Below are 24,608 nucleotides of genomic sequence, written 5' to 3'. Positions count from 1 at the left end.
CAGGAGGTAACATCGTTGCGAGCCACACTATCCAGACCCCACTATACGGTTCCATTTTAAACTTAAGGAACAACAAATACAAACACACCCACAAGGCAATCCTCAATCGGAAATAGCAACACATGCTCCCCTAGAGGGGGGATCCTAGCCATCCATAGGAATCTCAAGAGGGGGGAGAGATCAGAACTAGGGCTGGGTACACCTAATGCCCAGGTACCGGGGGGATGAGTTGGCTAAGGGGACGGGGCCGGCGACGGATCAGGCAATAACGGTGGAGCACAGATTCCCCCGCGGTAGGCGTTCCAGGGGCCCCACACTTTCACCCATGTCGCAGGCTTACCTCTCGCCACATACACCACCTTTTCCCGAAACATGCACCAATCCATATGTTCCTTCCAGGCTGAGACAGTCGGGGGCCTCTGGGATCCCCACAGCTGGGCAATATCACGCTTGGCAACCATATACCCCAGAGTCACCCACCACGTCTGCGGCACCGAGTAATCGGTAGGCTCCCACACATTCAACAGGCATCTCCTCGCTTCGGGCAACAGCGCCACATGCGTGACCACTCGCAGCACCTCATGCACACCACGCCAGAACCCCTCCACCTCCGGGCACTCCCACAAGATATGCAGAAAAGTCCCCAGCGCACCACACCCACGCTTACACAAACCGTCCTCAGCATAGCCCATACGCAGGAGCTTTGGCCCCGTCATGTAGACCCTGTGGAGTATCTTGAGCTGGACGAAACGAAGGCGAGCCGGTATGGCCACCTCTTTCGGGGAGGCCACCGCGGAGATCCAGTCCTCGTCGTCCAGCTCCAGCCCATCGGCTACCCAAGCCTCACGAAGGGCAATCAACAAATCTGAGCGGTCGTTGATCAGTTTTTTGTAGATCAGTGAGATCGTGCTGTCAGGGACGTGTCCATCCAGCACTCTATCCTCCAGGGGGGAACACTCCGGGATGGAGGCAACGTCCGGAAAGACGGAGCCCAGCGCATGCCGGACCTGCAAATACCGAAAGTACTCGCTGCCCTGCAACTGAAATTCCGTCTGCAGCATCTCGAACGTTTTAAATCCTCCCCTCGTCCAGAGATCCCCCACTTTGCTAATGCCTATTAAGTCCCACTTCTCAAAGCCCTTCGAGGTCCACAAGGAGCCCAACCGCTCAGACGCGTATAGTGGTGTCGCCCGGGTCAAACGGTCCCTCCACCCCATAGCTGCATTGGCCGCGTGCCACACTCGCACCATGACACGCGTGGGGCCCGTTAGGCGAGCGTCGGGCGCGCTAGCGTAGAGCGCTCTATTATGGTCACCACCTGGAAGTAGCATCCTATCCATTGCAAACGCTGGGTTTAAGGCGGGCCCATATAGGCCCTGATTAATCGCAGCTAGCTGGGAGGCCCAATAGTACCGTTTAATATCCGGGAGGGCAATCCCCCCGTCATACCATGGGAGCGTCAGCTTAGCCAGGGCAATACGTGGCCTCCCGTCCCAGAGCAGGCGGCGCTGCAAACTCTCCACTTCGCGGAAGTAGCGCGCTGGGACGAGGTCCATAGTGTTCTGCAACGCGTACAGGAAACGCGGCAGCGACATCATTTTAAACAATGCCGCCCGGCCGAGCGGCGAAAGCGGCAAATGCCGCCATCGCGCGACATCCTCTTTCAGACGCTGGAGGGGGGGAAGCAAGTTCCGATCATACCGAGCCTCCGGGTCCAGAGTAATGAAGACACCCAGGTACCTAAATCCCTGCGGGGCGACCTGGATCAGACAGCCCCGCGGGAGGATAGGAGCCTCCCCGGAGAGAACATATACACACGATTTAGCCCAGTTGATGACCAGACCGGAGTTACGACCGAATGAATGCAAAACATCAACCAGTACTATGAGTGATTTACGTGGGGAAGCTAGGTACAAGAGGATGTCATCAGCGTATAGGGATACGCGGTCTTCATACTCAGGGGTCCAGCGGAGACCACGGATGGAAGGCTCCCACCGCAGCCACTCCGCCAGGGGCTCCAAGGCAAGTGCAAAGAGGAGCGGCGATAAGGGGCAGCCCTGCCGTGTGCCCCGGCCCAGCTCGAACGGAGCCGATACTCTTCCGTTCACCACCACCTGCGCCAATGGGCCCGAATACAGCAATTTGACCCAACTGATGAACCCTGGGCCAAATCCAAACTTCGCAAGCATCGCCCAGATATATGGCCATTCAAGCGTGTCAAACGCCATGGTGGCGTCTAAGGACGCCAAAATGGCCGGCTCCTGTATGAACGGGGCACGTGCGAGCACACCGTGCAAACGCCGCAGATTAAGGGCTGTGCTGCGATGGGGAATAAAGCCAGACTGGTCCTGATGAACCAAATCGCCCACCACGCCGACCAGCCGATTGGCCAGTACCTTAGCGAGAATCTTGGGCTCCGCATTCAGTAGCGAAATGGGCCGATAGGATGTAACCCTGTCCCGAGGTCTCCCCTCCTTGTGGATGACCACGATTGTAGCCAGACGCTGGTCCAGCGGGAGGGAGCCCACCGAGTGTGCCGCCAGGAACATAGCCCGGAGGTGGGGTGCCAGCGTATCCGGTCGCAACTTGTACAACTCGATAGGGAGACCATTCGGACCCATGGCCTTGCCAGAAGCGACCGAGCGTATGGCGAGGGCGATCTCGTCGGAGGTGGGAGCGGCGTCCAACGACACCCTGTCATCCCCGGAAAGGGACGGCAGCGCGATATCACTGAGCAGGGCACGGGAATCCTCTTTCGAGCAGGGAGACACCGGGGAATACACCCCACGGAAATAATCCGCGAAGCAGGAGACGATTTCTTCTGGCTCAGTTACACACACACCATCCGTTTTCTCAATCAGCGGGACCACACGATTCGCTCTCTCTTTTTTGTCCAACCACGCTATAAGTTTACCAGCCTTATCACCCACATCATACAGTCGCCCCTGTTGCTCTCTACTGAGGCCCCTGGCCGCCTCCGTGACGAGGGCCCTATAGGCCGCTTGCTTGAGTTGGAGGACATGTAATGCGGCATCCGTCACCCCACCTTCTAAATTACCCTCCAACTCGGCTATTTCAGCCTCCATCCGGGTCACCTCCTCCCGCTCGCGCCTCCGGGCGTGGGAAATAAGGGATAGGGCCTCCCCTCGGAGTACTGTCTTGAAGGCCTCCCATAGCGGTACAGCCGAAGGCACGGACCCCACATTCTCATCAAAATATCGCTGAAGGGATTTAATCAATTCAGCGCGAATGGTGGGGTCGCGCAGGTACCAAGGATTGATTGGGACCACCCTACCCTCACCCCTCGGAAAGACATCAAAGTGCAGTAGGAGCGGGGAGTGGTCCGAAATACCCCGTGGCAAATGGCGCACCTCTCTCACCCTCCCAACATAGGCCGCCGGGACAAGGACATAGTCTAGTCGTGAGAGACTACCATGGGCTCCCGAGTGGAAAGTGTACTGCAGCTGCGTGGGGTGTTTTAAACGCCAGCAGTCCACTAATCCAAATGTATCCAAGAGGCCGGGTAGCCACGCCTGTGCCCGGGGGAGGTCCCTAGGGGGTGACGATCCACAGTCCCAGATACCACTGCATTAAAATCCCCCCCCACAACCAAAAGCCCCCCCGGAAGGCCAAGGAGAAGGCGCCCAAGGTCCGCAAAGGTGGTCGACTGCAGCCCCGGTGGGATGTATACTGACACAAAGACAACCACTTTGCCCTCCAGTCTTCCCACCAAGACCGTGTAACGTCCCCTGTCATCGTGGAGCACCTCATCAATCTCCAACGGGAGCGAGTTCTTCACCATGATGCCCACACCCCTTGAGCCAGACGTGAAGCCCGAGTGAGCCACTAGGCGATAGCCACGCCGATTCATGGCGCAGAAGGAGTTGCCAATGAGGTGTGTCTCCTGCAGAAAGACTACATCGGGCGAGATTCGCTTCAAAAACTGCAGGACCACACCCCGTTTGATCCTGTCCCCCAGTCCATTCACATTCCAAGACAACAAAGTTAGTTCCCTACCCCCCATCATATACAGAAGCAATCATTCGTCCCCCGGAGAGCACTTTAGAACTAACACAAAAATACGTTTGCCTTGTGATAAAAACGAACAACACCCCATCCCTACCCACCCACCCCAACAGAACTCCCCCCTCCCTGCACCCCTGCATGAGCCCGAACAGCCCCCCCAACGTGCAGTGTGCCTGTCGCCCCATATATAGTTAGACTAACTAAACCCCCTAGAGGAGGAGGGAGAACCCCCAATAGACCCAACACAACCTCCATAGGAGGGGAACTTACAAAAACTGACGCAGAATCGAAAGGGGCATCATTTTCGTCCAGAGTGAGGCCCAATATTAGACCCTCAGTCCCGATCCAGCGTGCCGTCTCCCCCCGCCGCCCCCCCTCCGCCCCCCCCGATCACGATCCCCGGGCAGAGTATCCAGCCAGTCCCCGGCCGCTTCGGGACGATCAAAGAAGTGCGTGCGACCGTCCACCTCCACACGCAGCTTGGCCGGGAAAAGCATGGCGTATTTGAGGTTTAGGTCCCGAAGACGGCGTTTGACGCCTAGGAAGCTCAGTCTCTGCTTCTGGACCGCTGGGGTGAAATCAGGATAAAAATTAACCTCCATATTGTCAAGCTTGACCGGTCCATGCAGTCTGGAGGTTTGCAGGATAGCGTCTCTATCCCGAAAATTGAAAATCCGGGTGATGAGAGGTCTCGGAGGGGCTCCGACCTTCGGCCTTCCCCCGGGAACCCTGTGGGCCCTCTCCACAGCGAAGAATTTGCTCAGCCCCCGTGGCTGGAGATGGGTAGCAATCAGGTCCTCCACAAAGAGATCCGCCGCCGCCTCCTCGCGTCCCTCTGGCACCCCGATAATGCGGATGTTGTTCCTCCGTGCCCGACTCTCGGAGTCCTCCAGGCGTCGATCCATAAGCGCACTCGCCTGACTAAGCCGGCGCACCTCTGTTTGCAAGGCCGCCACATCTGTCGTTAGGCCCGATGCGGTGTGGGCCAAAGAATCTACTCGGCCGTTGGTTTTGGAAAGATCGGCCCTCACCAGGCCAACATCCACGAGGACCGAGTCAATCTTCTGCGCCAGTGTATCAAACCGCTGGCCCACCGAGGCCTTCATCTCGGCAATGGCGCCCATGACATCTCGCAGAGTCAGATCTGCGGGCAGGTCTGGGGCATCAGGAGGGCTCTCAGGGGACTTGCGCGGTCCATCGGGAGATCCCTTCTGGAGGGTATAGCGGTCCATACTGTTGGCCTGATGGACGGCGCCACGCCGGGTCGATTTGGTCTTTGCCCGGTCTCCATCTTGTTTCGTGGCCATGGCCACCAGTCTCCCAGTCGCACCAGCCACATCGTGTAGGGCAGGAAAGCAGGGCCACGAGCTCCGGGGGGGCCCCCTCAGAGCAGCGGGGTGGATCACAGCCTGCAGGCAGGCAGGGTCTCCCAGCAAGGCCACACCAACACCAAGGGCTCCGCGACCCAACCTCGCAGAGACGACAAGGTGGTGTGAAAGCGAAAGCGAAAGTGCGGGGTATGCGAGTCGCCAGGCCCTGCCTGCCGCTGTTGTTCACTTTGTCACTGGATCACCCCACAGCGCAAATCCGGGGTCCGGCGAGGGGAAGACCGCAAACCTCAATCGGTGCTCACTCCGGTGTCCGAGGTCCGATTCGGAAGCGGGAAACGGGTGCCACCTCAGCTCAGGTTCACCAACATAGTCCCCTCATCCAGGGCAGGATAATTTCAGGATAATCGTAGGAGGTTGCGGAGGTCCTCGGGAGCCTCGCTCCTACGCGGCCATCTTGGTTGCGCGCTAGGCTCCTCCCCCCTGCCATGACTGTTTTTGATGGCTGTAGAACTCTGTGCACGTTATCCCTGCTAATCAGTGGTAAGGTGCCTGTGCTCCTCATTTCAACAAAATGAAATTGGCATACACCTGATTGCCATATTTATCTTACCTTTAAGACCCTAGTATATGGTACACAAATGTACCCAGTGCCTGTCTTAAATGCCACAAGTGGACTGCATCACCCATTATGCCATCCACTACGGTGATGGTCTAAACATGGCTGGAGGACTACCCTCTGCAGCCTGGCTGTGCAGTTTTAAAATTGCAAATCCGACCTGTCCAAATAACCCCTTTTGACAGACCTAAACATTCAATTTAAATATTAATGGCATCCCTTTGTAGGTCTTACTTCCCATAAGGCAATGTGCATTGTGTTTAAAAGTAGGACTGTAAAAGTTTAATGTTGAATGTCCTGACAGGAAAAGACCCCAAAAGCTATTTTCACTGAAGAAAGGCTTGCTTTTCTGTAGAAAACATTGGAATGTAATATTAGATAGTAGTACTGTATCTTAGGAATGCGAGTAGACAGAAAAGTAATTAAACAACTACTGTTCGTAGCTAATAAAATCCAGTTCAATGGTGAAGTCGGATCTTTCCTAAATATTAAGAAAAAGTAACTTTTAGAAAGTTACCTTTACCCTGCCTGATGTTCCAGGATGCTAATCTGTTTTTTGCACCATTCTGCATCATTCCTACCCACAAGCCCATGCCAGGCAAAAATGTGGCATCTCCAAGCAGCCACGTAAGTACACTCCTGGACCTGTCAAAGATCAAAAGAGGACTGAACTGTCTGGGACATGAGAAGAGCCATATAAAACTAGACCTGCGCTCCCTCTTTTATCCAGAACAAAGAAGTGTGCTCCAAAGGGCATAAAGCTGGCCTTCTGTTTAAGCTATAGAGATACAACAAGCTATAAGAGGTCTTTTCCGCACTCACAGCAGATCATTGGCAACTGACTTGGACTGGACCGTGCTGTTGGCTTCTGCCTGGCACCCAGAGAGTCTCTAAGAGGCTCCCCTCTGGTCCTGGGAGGCTTTAGAAGTGCACTCCTGTGTTGGATTGGAACTTAAAGGCCCAAGGGCCTGATTTTCATGATGGCAGATGTAGTAATCTTCGTTGCCTTGGTGGACAACTTTACTTCCGCAAGGCCGAGACTACTCGCCTGCCAAATTTATAAATGACTGCCAAGCTGGTGGTCATTTATAATGCACTGGCAAAAACCGCCATCATAGTGGTTCCTGTCAATACATTTTATTGTTTGGTGCAGGGCTCTCTCAGCAGGATGGAGCCCTGCTCAAAACAATTTACTTTTTTAATTTCCATAAAGAAAATCCAGTAACTGGATTTTCTTTTTGAAAATAAAAAATAAAATGCTTCCCTTGCCTTGAGAGTCCGCTCCCACGGCGAGGGGAGCTTTTTGTAGGTTTTACTGCCAGAGTTTTCCTGGGCTTGACGGGCAGTGGAAACTGAACTGTAATTCTGCCTATATAAATTAGGTGGTTAGAATGACAGCTCAGCCTCCGATGACCTTTACTCCACAGGGCTGTCAGAGGGGATTCACCCCAGCAGAGACAGCAGCGTCCCCACCGTGATTCATCCTAAAATCCGTTTGCATATACATTTGAGGAGCGAACTGCATTTTTGGTGTTAAGGATACTCTGTCGCCTTTGTGATGCAGTATCCTTACCGCCAAGAATTAAATTGGGTCCTAAGTCAAAAGGTAAAACCTTATGCCCAGGATGAACCTGGTTGGTGTAACCAACCTGGGCTCCATCGCAGTCAGCACCTGGTTCTGGTCTACTGTGACTATTGACTATCATTGGCACTTTGTGCTTCTTGGCACTATTTCTATTTTTAAAAAAAATGTAAATTAATATCTCTGGTTTCTCTTATTTGATTTTTGTCATTTAGGTGTCATTGTGTTTATTACATTTTACTCTAGTACTGCATAAATACTCTACATAATGCCTTTAATATACAGATAAAAAGATAGGTAATAGTGTTCCCTTTAAGGGAGAAACTGCACATCAAACGGAAACCATATGTATGTATCTGGCAGTCATGAGCGTGTAGTGTTGGTGATGCTAAAAATACACCGGGGTCCTAGGGCAGCTTACGGCACCTACTACCTAAAGATGCTATCAGCACATTATAAAATAACATGCATATCCATACAAAAACAATATAAGCTATTGCAACACACCCTTTTCACAAGTTTGTCGGTCCAACAACAGTGTGTGCTATGTTCAGGACACAATCAAGATTCACATATGAATCTAAATGATTCAGAAAAATTCGATCAGATCAGTATTCCACATGACAGACAAATAGTCCAAACCAAATTCAACAATTATTGTATTCTTGTCTTTATTGGTTCTTATTTCTAAAAGATTCTCAGCACACGATCTAGCCGACACATGTTTCGTCTGTACTCAGACTTTTTCAAGGCTGGAAAATAAATAGAATACAATGAATATTACATATATGCACAAAAAATACAACCTAGTACACATTTAAAAAAAAAAAAAATTCACAACCTTCACGTAATCCTGGCCATTGGGATGAAATTTAATAAGAATTCAACCTTAAACATAGATGCCTGATAAAAAAACACTACATTTTGGAATAACATCTTATGCTAATAACAATCCAAGGAGGAGTGAGATCAAAATAACATTTAATATTAGAACCCTCAAAAGAACAGGAGAATTGCGGCATAAAGAAGAGTTTAGTTAATCTGGCAAAGGGGTCCAAGAAGCAGTAACATAGCCCTCAAAACATGGGAGGAAGTCTGCCTGCTACAGTCCACCAAACAGGAGGAAGAGGATGATGGGGCAGAGAATAAAGAAGAGGCGGGAGAAGGAGATTGTCCTGCAATGGTCCCAGTGCCAGTGGAGGAGGAGGTGCCCGTGGTATAGTTCCCCGTAACCTGTGCACATGCGTGCACCGTGCCGTTCACCAGCGACACACAGTCTTGCAAAGTGCACACATAGTTGCTTCACGGGCACCAGCCACAGCCTTTAAATTTGAGCACCGTGAAAGTTGCATTCTTTTTCTTAACGTTAAAGCGCAGTGGCATTACGGCGCAGGTACGACTTTCAAGTTAGTCTTGCCATGGGCCTGTGGAATGCCTTAAGAGAGCCTGGAGCAGGTGGCAGTTATACATACCGTTTTCGCTTTTCATGTCAGTGGTGCTCGGAGTCACAAGAAATGTTTACTTGACATTTCAGTGAGTCTGCACTGTTTGTAACATGGGAGCGTTTGCGAATGTTACAGGAAACAATGATTTATTGTATAATGAATTGTTAGCCCTTGTTTACAATGTAGGATCTGGGCTGCTTTTCACTTACATTTTAGAAAGTGTGATGTACAAATGCCTCTCTCTGGTCGAGGCTGCTAAAAATAAAATAATAAAATTGCTATGTTTTCCCATCGGACTGGGAGCTGGTTCCATGAACTGCCCAGCACTAAGAAGTTGATGAATAGTGCTGTTATTCAAAAGCTCACTACTGCTTTTTAGGTCGAGCCTAGGCAGCGTGCATGTGCTATCTGCAAGACCCGTTGTTATCTCCTCTATGGGCTTTTGGCATGCCCATGAATTGCCATTTGTTCATTGTTGTGCCATTTAGAAATATGGGGTTTTTATTGGTGCGTTGGGTCTCATTCTCCTGCCTTTGTGTGCTTGGGTCACGCCCAGGCGATTTCCCTCATTGTTTGCTTGCGGTGGCCATCCCAATATGTCCATGGTTCCTCCTGGTCATCCTGATCTGCCTTTTTATTTTGTAGGCTTTCAACGTTGTTTTAGGCTTCCAGGCCATTTCATGGAGCAATGGTCTATTCAGCACCTGCAAAGTGGCAATTTCTGTCCGGTAGCTGTTGAGCTATGCCAATAGCTCTAACTCAAAAAAAATGTGAGCCCTGTTGCATTTCTAATGCTTGTATAATGTTTTCTTTGTTTCACAGAACACAAGATGGATTAATGCCGTTGCTGAGTGTGTGTTCAATCAGGGCCAGCTTTAGGATGTTGGTGCAGTCACACCTGGCACTGACCTTGTGATTAATGCTCTTGCTGGAGAGAGAGGGGGGTTTTGTCAAGTGGCAGTCCCGGCACATCCTAAAGTAGTTCCTAGGGTTCGGTTCATGTGTCTCTGGCAAAGAACGTGTGACTGATGCGTACCATGATCACAGAATTTAGCGTGAGTGAACAATGAGTAGACCTATAAAAAAATAAATGTATGTCAAAGATAAGCTTTGGAGATGTGAGGGGCACTGTTGGAGGATGGTAGTGAGGGAATTCATGGAGAAGGTCTTCAGTGAGGGGCTGCCGAAATGATTGTCACACTGTGCGCCAGCAGCGCTCAAGCTGAACTTGTGTTCAGTTAACTTTACTACAAAGTTGGGTTCAGTTAACTTTACTACACAGTTACTAATTTAAGGCACTGTCTGTCAGCACAACATTCCTAAAAGGGGTGACTATTTTACATCCCTTCTGTTAACCCTCTATTTACTGGTGTACTTGCTACTTGTTTTTCAGCCTCATCCAGTAGCCCCTGCTTTACATAACCCACCACCATTTGCAGCTGAAAGAATAGCTCTTACCAGTTTTTTTCAGGGTAGAATACATATTTTCCCAAACTCTTCCATTCTTTTAATGGAAAACCATGTTGTGATACATTAAGCCATCACAAACTAGAAGGCCTGCTTGTTCCTAAGCACGCTGTATGCCCCTGATTGCAGCCTCCAAGAATGAAATCATGTTTCCATGCGTTCAAATGGGCCAGTCACCAGTGCTGAGATATCCAAGGGTTCTCAATGAAACTGTTTAGGGGGCCATTTTACAACCAGTCTTTCGAGGAAATCTTGCCTATTTAAACATAATACACAGATGTCTTTTTGTTGTAAATCTCTTTTTTGTGAGAAAAGAAGAGCACATAAGAACATCAATGTTAGCTTAATGTAAGCACTTGTTACATCTTCCATAGGTGTGTGCTATGTAAAAGTGCCCAGAAATAATTCTGGTGGCTGAATTGCGTTCAAATGGGGAATCTAGGATCAATCCATGTTTGACCAAATTGTGTGATACTGCTCAAATACTTTTTCACTAATTATGCTGTTTGTTCTTTAGCACATATGAAAGCATTTCCAAATACTTACATTCAGAAAGTGAGCTGTACAAAAAAAGTCCAGTGTTTATTTAATAGCATATAAAGTTTGCCAAGTAAATGTGGAGGAGGGGGTGGCATAAATTTCCAAGATGTCGCTATCACTTCTGTCCACTCACCGTCCCTGTCGGGCACTCTGCTTTTCCACAGTTGCTATGAAATATGAAGCTGTCCTCTAAGATTCCTAGCATAGACTTCTACTGCTCTGCATTTGTGCTCTTCCTTCTCTTCTTGTAACAGTCTCTTAGGTAACACAAGAATCAGTAGGCTAAAACTGTTCAGGATGTCAGTAATTCTTTTATTAACTGTGGTATTACTTAAAATCTTTACAGTATAAAACACATGAAAAGCGCCCCCCTCCCAACCACCCTTCCCCCAGGAACAACCCGGTATTCAACTTTAAAATAGCACCATGGCTACATGGGCTCTGTTTACTGCTTTATGTCCATTTAAAACTTACATTTAAAAAAGAGTTAAAATATTGGGTCACCACCCTTTCACATTTTTACTCCTGTAGGGATCAATGGTTATATAAAAATCCAACAGGGTCATTCCCTCCGTGATGTTAATTGTCATTAATAAAAGTTCTTAGCGTGCCGCCTGGTGAGCCCCATGTTCTATTTATGATTCCAGTGACCATGCGAAAAACCCCTAGGTTAGGTGATGACTGACAGAGTTAGGGCACCAGATGATTTTCATTACAGGATGATGGGAGTCAAGTGCAATTCTAATTTGAAGGGTAAACTTGCCAACTCTGGCAAGTAAGCAAGTTGTGGTTTCTGAAAAGCACCAGTCCGAGGCCTCACGGCAGGTTCTGAGGCCCTTGCCCCTTAGGGCCGGGCGCAGCAAACGACAACGATCGCTGGCCAGCTTTGGGCAGCAGCATAAGAGATGTAGCCAGGATTCTCTGTGGTAATTGCATAACCGGCAAGAGATGATGCTGTCTGTACGTGCCCATTTTGGGTTAAAATCCGAAATCTATGTGTATAAGGTATTACCAGGGCCACTGGAGCTATGCTTTTAATTTGCATAATTCTGGATTTGCCACACAATCCATCATCTGAAACATAAATCTACAGATTTAAACCAAATAAAAATAGTGTTTCTAGCTCAAACAAATCAAAAGTCACTAAAGCAAAGTTGTGACATATGTTTGCGTGCTTGGAAGGCCTTACGCAAAGGTTAGCTGCACTTCTTTCAGTTGCTTACGCCTGTATTTGGTTGCTAAACTGGTACTAATGAGGTGAAGTAATTGCGCAGACAGGATTACTATGTATAAAAAAAATAAAAGATTTAAGCAAACCTATTATAACATGTGCTGTATTATCCCACATCAATCAATCAATCAAATCCTTTATTCGATCTTACACATAAGATCATAAAAGTGTCAGCGAAATATTTACAATCACGTTTTAAGAAAGACATTATAAAATATAGCTTAAAACCTAAATCTTAAAAGTGTGCTACCACACAGTTTAAGTAAGAATCAATTTCATCTATTTACATAATACACTATAGGTTATATGAATCATTTTTTAGGTCGTCTTATGTGCCAACCTGCTTCCTCTTTTTAATACATGCCCATAAGAATGATGCTAATGAAAAACACAGAAAATAATTTTGCAATGATTTGAAAAAAAACAATGCTACACGACAATATTTAAAATTGTTGCTTTTGCAAATTGGTACGATAAAATTACACCTATCCTGATGGTAGAAACCACAGAAAAATACAACATGAAGATCATCCTGTACAGATAAATTATCACACGGACATAGGGAAAGTGCTGAATGATTATATCTTTTCCCTGGATATACCACCATCAGAGGAATCAAATATAGTCGAAACCTAAGCAAAATATATTTGTGTTGTGGGAATGTAACATCAGCCAGATAGTAATAGCTATTCTCCTCCAGGACTGGGGTTAGTTGATACAGTCATGCCGACTGAGTATGGACGTTTTTTTCCCTTCTTAAATATTGAGCTCTCTTAATAAAGATCTCCTTTACTTTCGACTTGGATAGGGATTTACAGGTAAAGGGATCGTTAAAAAGGCGACTTAAACCAAGTGCACATAGTGCGGACTCCACGTACTTTATCCACCTAATCCTACTCTAGTTGTCTGACTTTAGAATAGTTGTAATTAGGTTTCGCATAAGGGGGATTGTATCCCTCCGCCATTGAATGCCACAGTAGGAGTGGAGCCATTTTAATGGAGTCCGTAATATAAGGTAACGCCAGTTCCATATGAAGCACATAATTCGAATATGACTGGGTTAGCGAGGTAAAAGACTTAAAAAATGTATTCTCTCTTACTTGTAAAGAGTCGCTTGGAACCGTCCCCCAAACTGCTGCCCTATACACCGATGCTGCCTTTGTTTTAGCATGATAGATTTTTTTCATAGGAATTAGCGGTTTGGCTCCCAGCTTTTTAGAGAATGATCCCAACGCAGCTAGATTTCTCTGCATGCCCATTGCACTGCCCTCTAACAGTTTGGACCAGGATTGTTTATTATCAAATAGGACCCCTAAATAGGGAAACAAGTCAACCACCTCAATTTTGGCAGAGTCCATACTGAAACAGGGGTTTTTTTCGCATTTCCCAACCCCTGCAATAATTATAAAAGATTTAGATTGATTAACCTTTAACTCCAATGAATTCATAAAAGTCGCGTAGGCCGCTATAAGACACTGAAGCCCCACTGTAGTTCGGGCCATCAGAACAGCGCCATCAGCATACGTCAAAATCGGTAACCGCTGATGGTCAGAGAGCACGGGGACATCCAAGGCTGCACCTTCAAGATGTTTTCCCACACCGTTGGTGTAGATGGAAAATAAGAACGGGGCCAGGATGCAGCCCTGCCTAACCCCCCTTAAGATCCTAAATGTTCGGGTACACTCCCCGTTCTTCCCGTAGCGGACCGATGACGAGGCGTCAGAGTACAGCTGTCTGATGAAGTCGACCAATGCTTGATCGATTCCCATCTCCTCCATTATCTGCCAGAGTCTGGGGTGGGACACGCAGTCAAAAGCTGCGGACAAGTCCATAAAGGCAAGATAGATCTTCCCACCCTTGGCTCTGACATATCTGTCCATAATAAGTGAGAGGTTCAGGCATTGGTCTACCGTGCCCTTTCCCTCCTGGAAACCGTATTGGGACTCCATTAAAATATTGTTACTCCCCACCCACGCCTCCAGTCTTGTCAGAAGAAGACGACCCATAAGTTTGGCCATCGTATCAATTATCCCACATAATTTGCCTAATCATGTTCCATAATTTAGCCCACACTGCTGCATAACTTGGTGCTTTCCTCTGTTGCATAATTCCAGGGGCCCTGGGTACTTTTGTTCAGCTTTTGTAAAGCGCACAATGTGCCATTACTATATTTCCATTGAATGTATAGACACTGACAAACGTTCTCTCACACACTCTCACTCACCTCCTAAAGTCTGGCAACACACACACACACCTTCAGGCCGTATACTGTCTCTCTCTCTCACTTGCTCTCGGTCTCCTCTATGTCCCATTTTGTATAGCTATGGTGTTATCAAAACCCTTTTGATTTTACTAAAATTATGTGTGTTACATAGTTATAGGACTTTTTAGCCAGGCATCCTCCATTAGTCTCGCTGTTGTGTCATTCACATTTTTCTTCAATTTATTCCAGCATGCATCACGGAGCAATGAGTCAGTCCTCTTTAGTTATTTGCTGACTTCACTGTAAGTTACAACATGCTATCCTTTCAGAATGAGTGCAGCCACACAAAATGTAGTTCTTTTGGGAGCGAGAAACTAGTAATGTGTGCTCTTTTTGCAGGCCAAGAGAGGTTTTTGCTTTCAACCAGTCCTTTTTTTTTTTTTTTAGATTGATGAGGGCACACTAGCTTACCCAAACAAAACCACATTGTGATGCACATCCCCAAAGACCTGTGTCTAGTTACGTTATGTGGATGACAGAAATAAGTAGTTTGTAGAACATGAGCACATGCCACTTGCTGGTAGGGATACCCTGTTGGCCTTAGAGATAGCTGGCCAGATGAGATATGCCCCCACGAAGGAAGCTATTATCAAACAATGACAAAGTTTGTAGTGACCCCTGAGAAATATCACATGAAATTTAGGGATAGCAGGAAGCAGTCACACTAGTCATCAGCAGATTTTGTGAACTCATCAATTAAGACGCTGGATGGTTGGGGGATGGACAGCAGGGTAAATTATTATGATGGGCTTTATAATCTGATGAGAAACAAGCACATTTTGAGTAATTGTTTTACAGAGTTGTGCCAGCACCTAATTGATTCCAAGTTGACTGTACCTGGAGAGCATGGTAAAGAGTCTGACTTCTGGATCAGTCCATAAAGGTATCTGCCCATAAGATAGGGGGCAAGGTATTTAAAAGTTGTAACAGTTTAATGTAACACATGTCCTTACAGTGAAAAGGCCCCTAAAGCTATTTCCACTGTTGCAAGGCTGGCTGTTCCATAGGAAAACACTGGTTTTGCAAAAATAAATACTAATTCAGTTTCTCAGGAATGGAATAGCTAGGAAATTAATTAAACAACTATTTTAATAGTTATTTAAAATCCAATTCAATGGCGAAGTTGGATTTATGCTAAATATTAATGTAAAGTACATTTCTAAAAAGTTACCTTTTCCCTGCCTGAAGTTCCTGGATGCTAAACTGCATTTTGTTCTTCCACTTCTGCCAGGCAGTAATTAGAATTTGAATACTGCCCGTGATGAGGTGTGAACCTGCTCCCAGAGTTGAGACAAAGGCCTTGTATATGGGGAAAAGTTGTTCTCTTGGTATTTTTATTATTTTGCATTTATCCGTTATCACTGTTTTAGTGCTGCATAAATACTTTGCACATTGCCTTTAAGGTAAACCTGTCTGTTATGTCTGTTACCACCGGGAGGTTGAGCTCAGGTGTATTCAGTGACTTTAGTGGTTCACCCTGAAAGGCGATTATTACTTGATGTGGGCACTTATCCCCATCAAATACTGACCCCATTTCTTACTTCCCCTAAAATTGTGGGCCTCAGCTTTATACTTGTGTTTTGCCTTGTAAAATTCTAATGCTACTGTCAGACTGAAGCCACTGCTGCAGGCTGCTCTGAAAGTCAGCTGAGTGAAGTGAAAGAAACAAGGAAGGCACCCAAGGGCTAGACAGGGGGAATGTGGTCATGTTCTGGATGAGGTCATGCTTAGGCCTGGGCGAAGCACTACGCTACGCTTGCGTAGTTTGCGAAGTTCGCGCTACTTCGCGCTACGCGAACTGCACGTAGCACAGTGCGAACACGCGTAGCGTAGTGTTGCGTAGTGCTGCGGTCATTTTTTGCTTGCTCGCGGTCCTCAACGTCAAGTTGGCGACCGCGAGCAAGCAAAATGACATCCTGGCGAGACTTTTTCCTTGTTCGCGATCGCGAGCATGGAAAATAAACCTCCCGGCGAGATTCCCAACGCGAGAAGGTCAGGTTTCTCATTGCGAGGGGTCGCGTATGCTCGCGACCGCTCGCGATGAGAAACTACCAGTTCGCGTTGAGAAAGCTGCAGCTCGAGTAAAAACCTACTCGAGCAGCAGAAAACTACAGCTCGCACTGTGCAAGATGCCATTTTCAATGATTGCACAGTGCCGGTTGCTTGTCCGCACTGTGCAATCATTGAAAACAACATCTTGCACAGTGCGAACATGTTACTTCGCAGTTCGCGAAGTGCTACGCGTAGCTCGCGTAGTGCGAACTTCACTTTGCGTAGCTTCGCGAAGTGCTACTTCGCGAACTACGCCCACCCTTAGTCATGCTTCCTGACTCTTGACTGAAAAATGAAGCAGAGAGAAGGGGAGGCCACCCTAAGAAGCTGCACAGGGCTGTCTCTGCTTAGCTGTGCCTCTGCATGCCGCAGAGAGTCATGAATCATAATCTTTGTCTACTCATGCCCTGCTGGAGCAATGCCTTGGGGTCTTACACTGCTGCTGGTTTAAGTCTTCCGCCCCAGCATGCAGCATGGCGTCAGCTTCTGTTCCTTGCCCTGCAGTGCACTACAAGTGACAGGCCTGGTGACAGATGATGTACAAGTCACCTTGACCCCACCACGTGTAGAAGCTGCTGCAGCACCTGGCGCCAATGCCTAATGGTTCCTTTCAGCTGTGAGCATAGTACTCATACAAGGCAGGGGGCACTAATCGCACCATGGTGATAATGTAGTCAATAAGATAGTTGTAATTTATACAAAAAAACTGCATGTTTGGTGCTCTTTCTTTGTGAGAGCCAACATTAAAATAAAACTGACGTGGCAGCGCTTTCTACATTGAGCCAGGTGCATTTCTGCTATACAAAAAGATGTGATTGACATAGTTTTGCGATTGAAAAATGTCTGGTAGGGAAAGAAGTTTTACTTTAAACCATTAAAAATAGCATGAATCTTTTTAGCATACAGGAAATGTATGTTTGAAGCATACAGGCCAGCCTTCTCACATGAATAAAACACCCCAGCAGACGCATGTTATTACAGGAGAAAATGAAAGGCAGTTACCAATTTGCCTTCCAGTTATGCACAGCTTCTATCAAAATAGAATGATGTTCGCCAGTGCAAGCTGGAACTGGGATTTAGTGCATTGGGTTGTGTCTCACTATCTCTCTTGGAGATTAAGCAGCCCTTGGAGACCCTCTGGGGGTTGTAGTCCTCCACAGGTAGGCCACCTTGAAGAGGAACTGGCCAGTGTACTAAACCCCCTGCAAAGTTCAGTCACTGCAACAAGCTGACTGTCATACTGACAATCTCCACTCGGTTTGGTGCACTGTGCTCTGAGGGGCCCGCTCAAGCTGCTAAAGCAGGATACTGATGGCACCACTGTTAAAAAGGTTTAGAGGGGCCTCAGGGTGTGGTTTTTGATTTAGTATGGGCAGGTGGGTTCCTGCCTTGAGGTGCAGGCAGGAAACAGCCTTTACAACACAGCATTTACCACGCATATGCCTTTACCACAATGCATTTACAACAAAATGGTAGGTATATATGTGGGAAGGGCATACGTATATGTGTGTACATATATATATATATATATATATATATATATATATAATGGCAAATATCGAAGGGCAAAATACTAGACATAGTGTCAGAATTGGCTAAATAACATAGTGAAACTGCCATGAATTACGATTATCTTCAAGGTGTAACATAGATAGTCTTTAGTCATGATCTCGGTAACATAAATTCCAGTGTCCCCATAGACAATAGCCAATTCTGACACTATGTCTATGATTTTGCCATTAGATATTTACCATTTGAGTGGAATTTCCCTCCTGCCACATGTTGGGAGGCGTTGTATATGTTTCTCGGTAATACATCACCAAGTACGGCAATTGCACGCTCCAATATGGCCGCCAAAGTCAGTTGCACTGAGGATCTACGTGTGTAGTCCTCTTTTCACTTTTCATTATGTTAAATATTGCTCTGTTTGCTTATGGAATTTGTGTGAACAAGGCAGCAGGACTGCCGAAACGCGTCACGTTGGATTTATGGAGCAATAAATCTTTCTTGCACAAATACCTGCCTGGTCATCGCTCCTGAGTGCGCGTTTATGTGGTATGGTTGGAGATATATTTTTTTTACAACAAAACGCCCTAAAGCATTGAAGGGGCACTCGACCACTTAAAAAACCATAGGTTTCACACATGTTATAGTTAGGTGGATATTTCACTCGTAAAAAACCAATGAAATTCCACCGTTATAGTTAGTTCAGATAACTATAACTCGCGCGACCGCCACTCTATCACAAGGATGATGTCATCAGTGATGTCAAGAGTGATGCCACTGACCTTGTCATGAGTGATGTAATATGTGACGTCATGAGCAGAGGATTGCGGGCGCGCGAGTTATAGTTATCTGAACTAACTATAACGCTGGAATTTCATTGGTTTTTTTACGAGTGAAATATCCACCTAACTATAACATGTGTGAAACCTATGGTTGTTTAAGTGAATTTGCAAGGTTTTTTAAATGCTAATTCCTAACTATAACGTGTGTGAAACCTATGTTTTTTTCAGTGAATATATATATTAGGGGTGTGGAAGGGTATTGGATGCTAAGGGCTTTTTTAGGGTTTAGTGCTTAAATCATTTGCCATCTTCGAAGTGGGAGTCCCATGGTTCAATTAGAAATCAGTATATAATGATACACTTAGATTACAGTGGTTAGAAAACATTCATTTTAATGACTTATTCACATCATTTATTAAGAACCAAACTATAGTCAATCAGATGACAGCACTTTCCAGAACCCTCTCCACATAGACTTCCTCCCACAGATTTTCTACCGCATGTCAAGTGATGGGAGTTTCCTGGAGCTCTGCTCAGTTTGATTAATATTGCTCAGATATATGTAGAGAATTTTCATCAGAAAGAACATTCAACCAGCACCTGCTAAGATCTAACTACTCAGGATATCAAGATCTACAAATAAAGGACTTTTCAGACCTTGTGGAACATGAGGGAAGAAGAAGCTACACTCAGAGGATATCCTGCACATAAGGAAAAGGATTGCAAAATGTCTTGTACCTTTTTATCTAAGACATTTAAGGTTAGCGGAGGAAGGCCTCTCATTTGCCATCAAAAATTAAAATCTAAAGAGGCTCCTCTTCTGGAGAGGATATTGAGGATTCTTCTACAACAGTAAAGGCGAGCAAAAGGGACATACCACAAGGGTCACCAAAAAAGGCACTGTAAAAGTCCCATCATTGGTCGTCAGGAGAGTTTAAAGCATCAGGTGAACACTCTCATAAGTATAAAAAGAAGATAGTCTCCTCAGAAAAGATAGAATCTGAGCCTACCACTCTTTCTCCTAGTGTGACATTACATTTGAAGACGCCATCCTCAGTGCCATCGACGGAAAAATCTATAGAAATGTAAATGTAAATTGATACTTGTATAGCGCACTACTCACCCGCAAGGGTCTCAAGGTGCTTGTACGAATACCGCTGTGGAACCCATCCTGGCTTTCCCTGTGAGGTGTCCACTCCTGGGCACCCCCAAGGTGGAGGCCAGGCATCCTTAGCGTTGTGGGGACTGTTGTGGAGATTAAGCAAGCTATTGCCCATAGTTGCAGAGTGGGACCCCATGATTGGAATAGGCACCGAAGCGAGAATTGTCAGGTCCGTGCAATTTTTGAGCCCAAGACCCGCCGAGGCGAGAAATTGAACCCTGGTCCCGGGCCAGACCTCTGCATCAGGGTCTGCCGCTCTAACCATTGAGCCTCACTTCTCCACTATGACTAGCAAGTAGCATTTAAAATTGTTGCGTATGACAACATCGTCATCGACATCAATGCTGACGATGACTAGAACTCCAACAATGATGACAACGTTGACATTTGCATGTATGGCACGGTCGATGATAATATCGTCAGCGCCGGTCACATCGATGACACTGTCAATTAGAACAGCGTCAACTGCGGCACTGTCAACGAAGGCATGGTCAATGAAGGCACTGTCGATGAAGACATCGTTGACGAAGGCACCATCGATGAAGGCATTGTTGACGACAGTACTGTCGTCGATGGCAATACCGTCAACGAAGAAACCATTGCCTACCATTAAGACTGTAGTTGTGGCACTGACATCATCGTTGATGATGCCGTTGACGCAGGAAAAAACACAGACATCCTAAAGCCTGAACATACCTCCCCAAGTAAAGTATCTCTTCTCCCACCATCTCACTTACTTGATGAGGGAGAGTTGGAGGACGAAGAACCTTTCGGAGCGGCACATAGCCCTTCCAAAATACATGCTAAATATCAGGAGGATGATGATGAAGACTACTATGAGGAAGAATATTAGTCCTCAGGACCTCAACAATATTTTGAAAAGCCTGCTTCTCATGTAAATCAATAGCAATACTATAGTCATAAAGAACTTTAAGAGGGTAATGCCAATCACTCTAGTAAATAATCTGTTGATATTTTGCAAGATTTTTAGAAGAGGTTTCCAAAGCTTGCAAGGGCTGCATTTCCATTACAGCCAACAAGACCACCACAGTCACCTCAGATACAAACCCCCACTATGCGCACTCCACGAACTTTGACTTCATCTATATCTCCAAAAAGGACACCAACTTTAAACATTGCAGTGCCACCTGCAGATGATGCAATGTCCTCAGACAAGGCTAGAGAAGAATGAGAAATTCCCGACAATCAATCCATACCCAATGAATGGGATGACTAACTAATTCCAATTTTATCTCCACCAGCCACACAGCAGGTAGATTCTCTTCTAGACGATATTGGTGGGTTTCATAACTTGATGGAAAGAGCAGCAAAGAGGTTCCAGCTGGCACTAATGATAAAACAGTTGAATTGCTTTTTATACAACTTTAAAGAACCAGCTAAAAAATAAATCAGAGCAATCCCTATCATAGATTTTATTCGGGAAGAAGGTATAAAGATCATGAAGAACCCAGCTACAGTTTCTGTGCTGTTGCCTCTGCTGGATACAAAGTATAAAGCACCAAAGGATTCGCTGGCATGCTTAACTGGGCATCCAAAACCGGACTCAGTAATAACTCAAGTAGCTCAATGTTGATCTGAGAATCCCTCCTCTCCTGTTTCCACACCACCGGACAGAGAAGGCCAGCGCTTGGACAACATAGGAAAACGTTTTTCCACCAATGCAGCGACGACTGTTCAAGCTGACAATTCTTTGGCTATTCTCAGCTGTTACAATAGACCAATGTGGTCAGACATCACCACATACATTGATATCATGCCTGAAGATGTGAGAGGAGAAGCAAAGAAAATACTGCAAGAAGGGGAAAGAACCTCCTCGGAAATGATCGACTGTGCAATGGACCGAGCATTCACTGGCTTTCATCAGCTGGTGGGAGCTGCTGTTCTCAGGAGGCAAGGATGAATGAAAGTAACATCATTCAGACTTGAAATAAAATTTTTAGACATGCCATACATTGGAAAGGCCCTGTTTGGCAAGCATGTAGACAGTGCTTTTCAGTGCTTTGCAGGCAATTAAAACTGACACGAATACTGCAAAATCATTGGGAGTGTTACAAATGAAAAAGCTGCCGTTTCGAGGAACAAGAGGAAGTGGGTTATATTCCTACAGGGAATGATATCAACCTTATAGATATCAACAATATCCGCCCTTTCAGCAGCAATATCAACCCTCTTATCCCCAACAACTGTTCCGGCCGGCACCATCAGCGGCTTACAACAAATGAACTCCAAGAGGTAAACCTTCTCAATGAAGAGACACTGGCCAAAAGCAGTAATAACTTCATGGTGTCGGTTATCCCTTCTGTACCCTGGAAACGTGTTGGGAGCATTATCACAAATCATTTGAATCAATGGGAACTCTTAACAATGACAGGTGGGTTTTGGATCTAATCACCTACTGTCACACCTTGTAATTCATTCAGAAACCCCCAAATACCCCCCAAAAGGAGCATCCCTATTTCATCTATGCCTGCTTCAGTGGGAAATAGTGACTATGATCAGGAAGGGTGCAATAGAAAGAGTACCATTCGCCCATAAAGGAATAGGGTTTTACTCCCAGTTCTTTTTAATCAGAAAAAAGATGGAAGACTGGCAACCTATTTTGGATATGCGAAAGCTTAACAAATATCTAAAGAAACAATCTTTTTGCTTGGTTACTCTGCGAGACATCCTGCATCTTTTCAATCACAGAGATTATATGACATTAGACCAACAGGATCCTTATTTCCACATCCCAATTCACCCAAAACATCATAAGTTCCTAAAATTCAAGGTAGCCAGCAATCATTATTAATTCAAAGTTCTTGCTTTTGGACTGAAATAGGCTCCCCGTATTTTCATGAAATGCTTAGATCCAGTTGCAGCTCATTTGAGACAGAGGTTTTCAGGTATTGTCATACCTCGACGATTTGTTGATAAAAGCACTAACTTCTCATCAGGCAGTGAGGACGACAAGAGCCTGTCTTACACTGTTCAACAACCTGGGCCTTACAGTCAACCCAAAAAGAAAGTTCCAACAAAAAAGAAACCCAGTACAGTTAGGTGTGAAAATAAGTCTCCACTGACAGAAAAACTTTAGTTTTTCTTGTGAAATGCTCACCCACCAGGGTTACCCTTTGGTGGCATGCTTCATCATTGGGTTCCTCTCGATCTGCTGCTGATCGGGGCATACTGCGACCTACGGCTTACGTGGGAGCACTTATTGATGTTCCTATACAAAGATAAAGGAGTTGTTTTAAGAAATGTAAGGGAGTGAGGATGATGGTATGTGGTTTAAAAATACCTGGCTAGTAGGTATCCCTTGTTTATTTTAACCTCTAGTCGGTATGATTAAAAAAATACAGGGAGTTTTTTAGGAAGAGAGATTGTTATGGGTCTATTCTCCTAAATGGTTGCCATGTTTTGAGCCATGCCCCTAATTGGCTCTTCTTCAGGACCTGGGAAAGTTACTTCTCTGGTACCACTCCTGTTAAATCACACTGGAAGCATACCAGAGCATGCAGAAAAATTGAAAAGTATCTATACAGTTACCACCTATTCGGCATTCATAGTTTGATAATATATAAGATGCAGCACTGTTGCATCATGGTTCCTCCGGGGAAGAGGGTGGCCTGTTGTCCCACTCGCTTCAAGGCATCTCAAATGACATCACTGATATAATATGTGAGGTCAGAAGCAGTGCATTGCTGGGGCATAAGTTATAGTTAGCTGAGGTAACTATAACTGCTGAATTTCAATGATTTTGTATGAGTGAATTCTGAGCCTAACTATAACCTCCCTGTAACCTTTGTTTTTTTCAGTGAATATATTTATTTCACTTGCCAGATATATGCTTACCATTTCGTGTTAAAGCCATTCATTTTAATATCATACAACTGGTGAAGCTAAAGCTCGAATAGTAAGCACTTGATTACTTGATTGAGGAAGAAAGAATCAGGATTTGGGAAATTATCAGTCGGTATTTAAAGAAACGGAGTTAGTTAACGGGAGTGTTGTAATCTTGCATATATTGGGTTGCTTTTCCAATGATGTATTCTTGTAATTTAGAATGTTGGATCATTATGATGCCTGAATGTTCTAAGTTCTACTGTTGTTCAGAAACAGCACTGTCATTCACGCTTGGCTGCCCTCTGAGCAACAGCTGGAACAAGCGGCTCTCGCCATCTTTCCTAGTCGGCCCCTTCATCCCAATTGAGTTGGTACTTTTATGAAACGACACCATTGTGATGGTTCTTTTTCTGTGTGGTGCCTCCACGCAACAGGGAGCCTGTAATGTAAACCAGACGAATGGAGTGGAGAAGGTAGGATTGTGTTAGAAACGTGTATTTAATTTTCAACCAATTTTGATATGTCATAACTATAAAGTTATCTTCAAAAATATTCAGAGAGGTTTTTAATTGTTATTCCCATCAAGAACATGTATACTCCTCGGTGCAATATTTTTCAGCCTGCTTATTGTGCATATTTGTAAGTTTGTACGTAGTGTTAAAGTTCTATTGCTTTTTATAAGTAGACCCCCTGGCTGGACAAAGCCGTGTTAGTGTATGTGTTACTGAGTTCTGTATTTCCATCTTCCCGTGGGAGCGC

General features: G+C 45.9%; 1 protein-coding gene and 1 long non-coding RNA gene across 2 annotated transcripts in view; one reads left to right on the top strand and one right to left on the bottom strand.

Annotated features, from left to right (window-relative positions):
* Positions 1–24,608, top strand: part of RELN (reelin) — a 1,440,257-nt gene that overhangs the window by 447,369 nt on the left and 968,280 nt on the right. The window lies entirely within an intron of this gene.
* Positions 8,253–24,608, bottom strand: part of LOC146855994 (uncharacterized) — a 42,220-nt gene continuing 25,864 nt past the window's right edge. Inside the window, exon 3 of the long non-coding RNA XR_014981424.1 lies at positions 8,253–8,307. This is a non-coding gene — a long non-coding RNA (uncharacterized LOC146855994). The remainder of the gene's footprint in view (positions 8,308–24,608) is intronic.

The sequence above is a fragment of the Triturus cristatus genome, chromosome 4_1, assembly GCF_964204655.1.
Source record: "Triturus cristatus chromosome 4_1, aTriCri1.1, whole genome shotgun sequence".
NCBI classification, from domain to species: Eukaryota; Metazoa; Chordata; class Amphibia; order Caudata; family Salamandridae; genus Triturus; species Triturus cristatus.
Note: the sequence above shows the minus strand (reverse complement) of the source record. Positions and strands in the feature narration are given on the sequence as shown.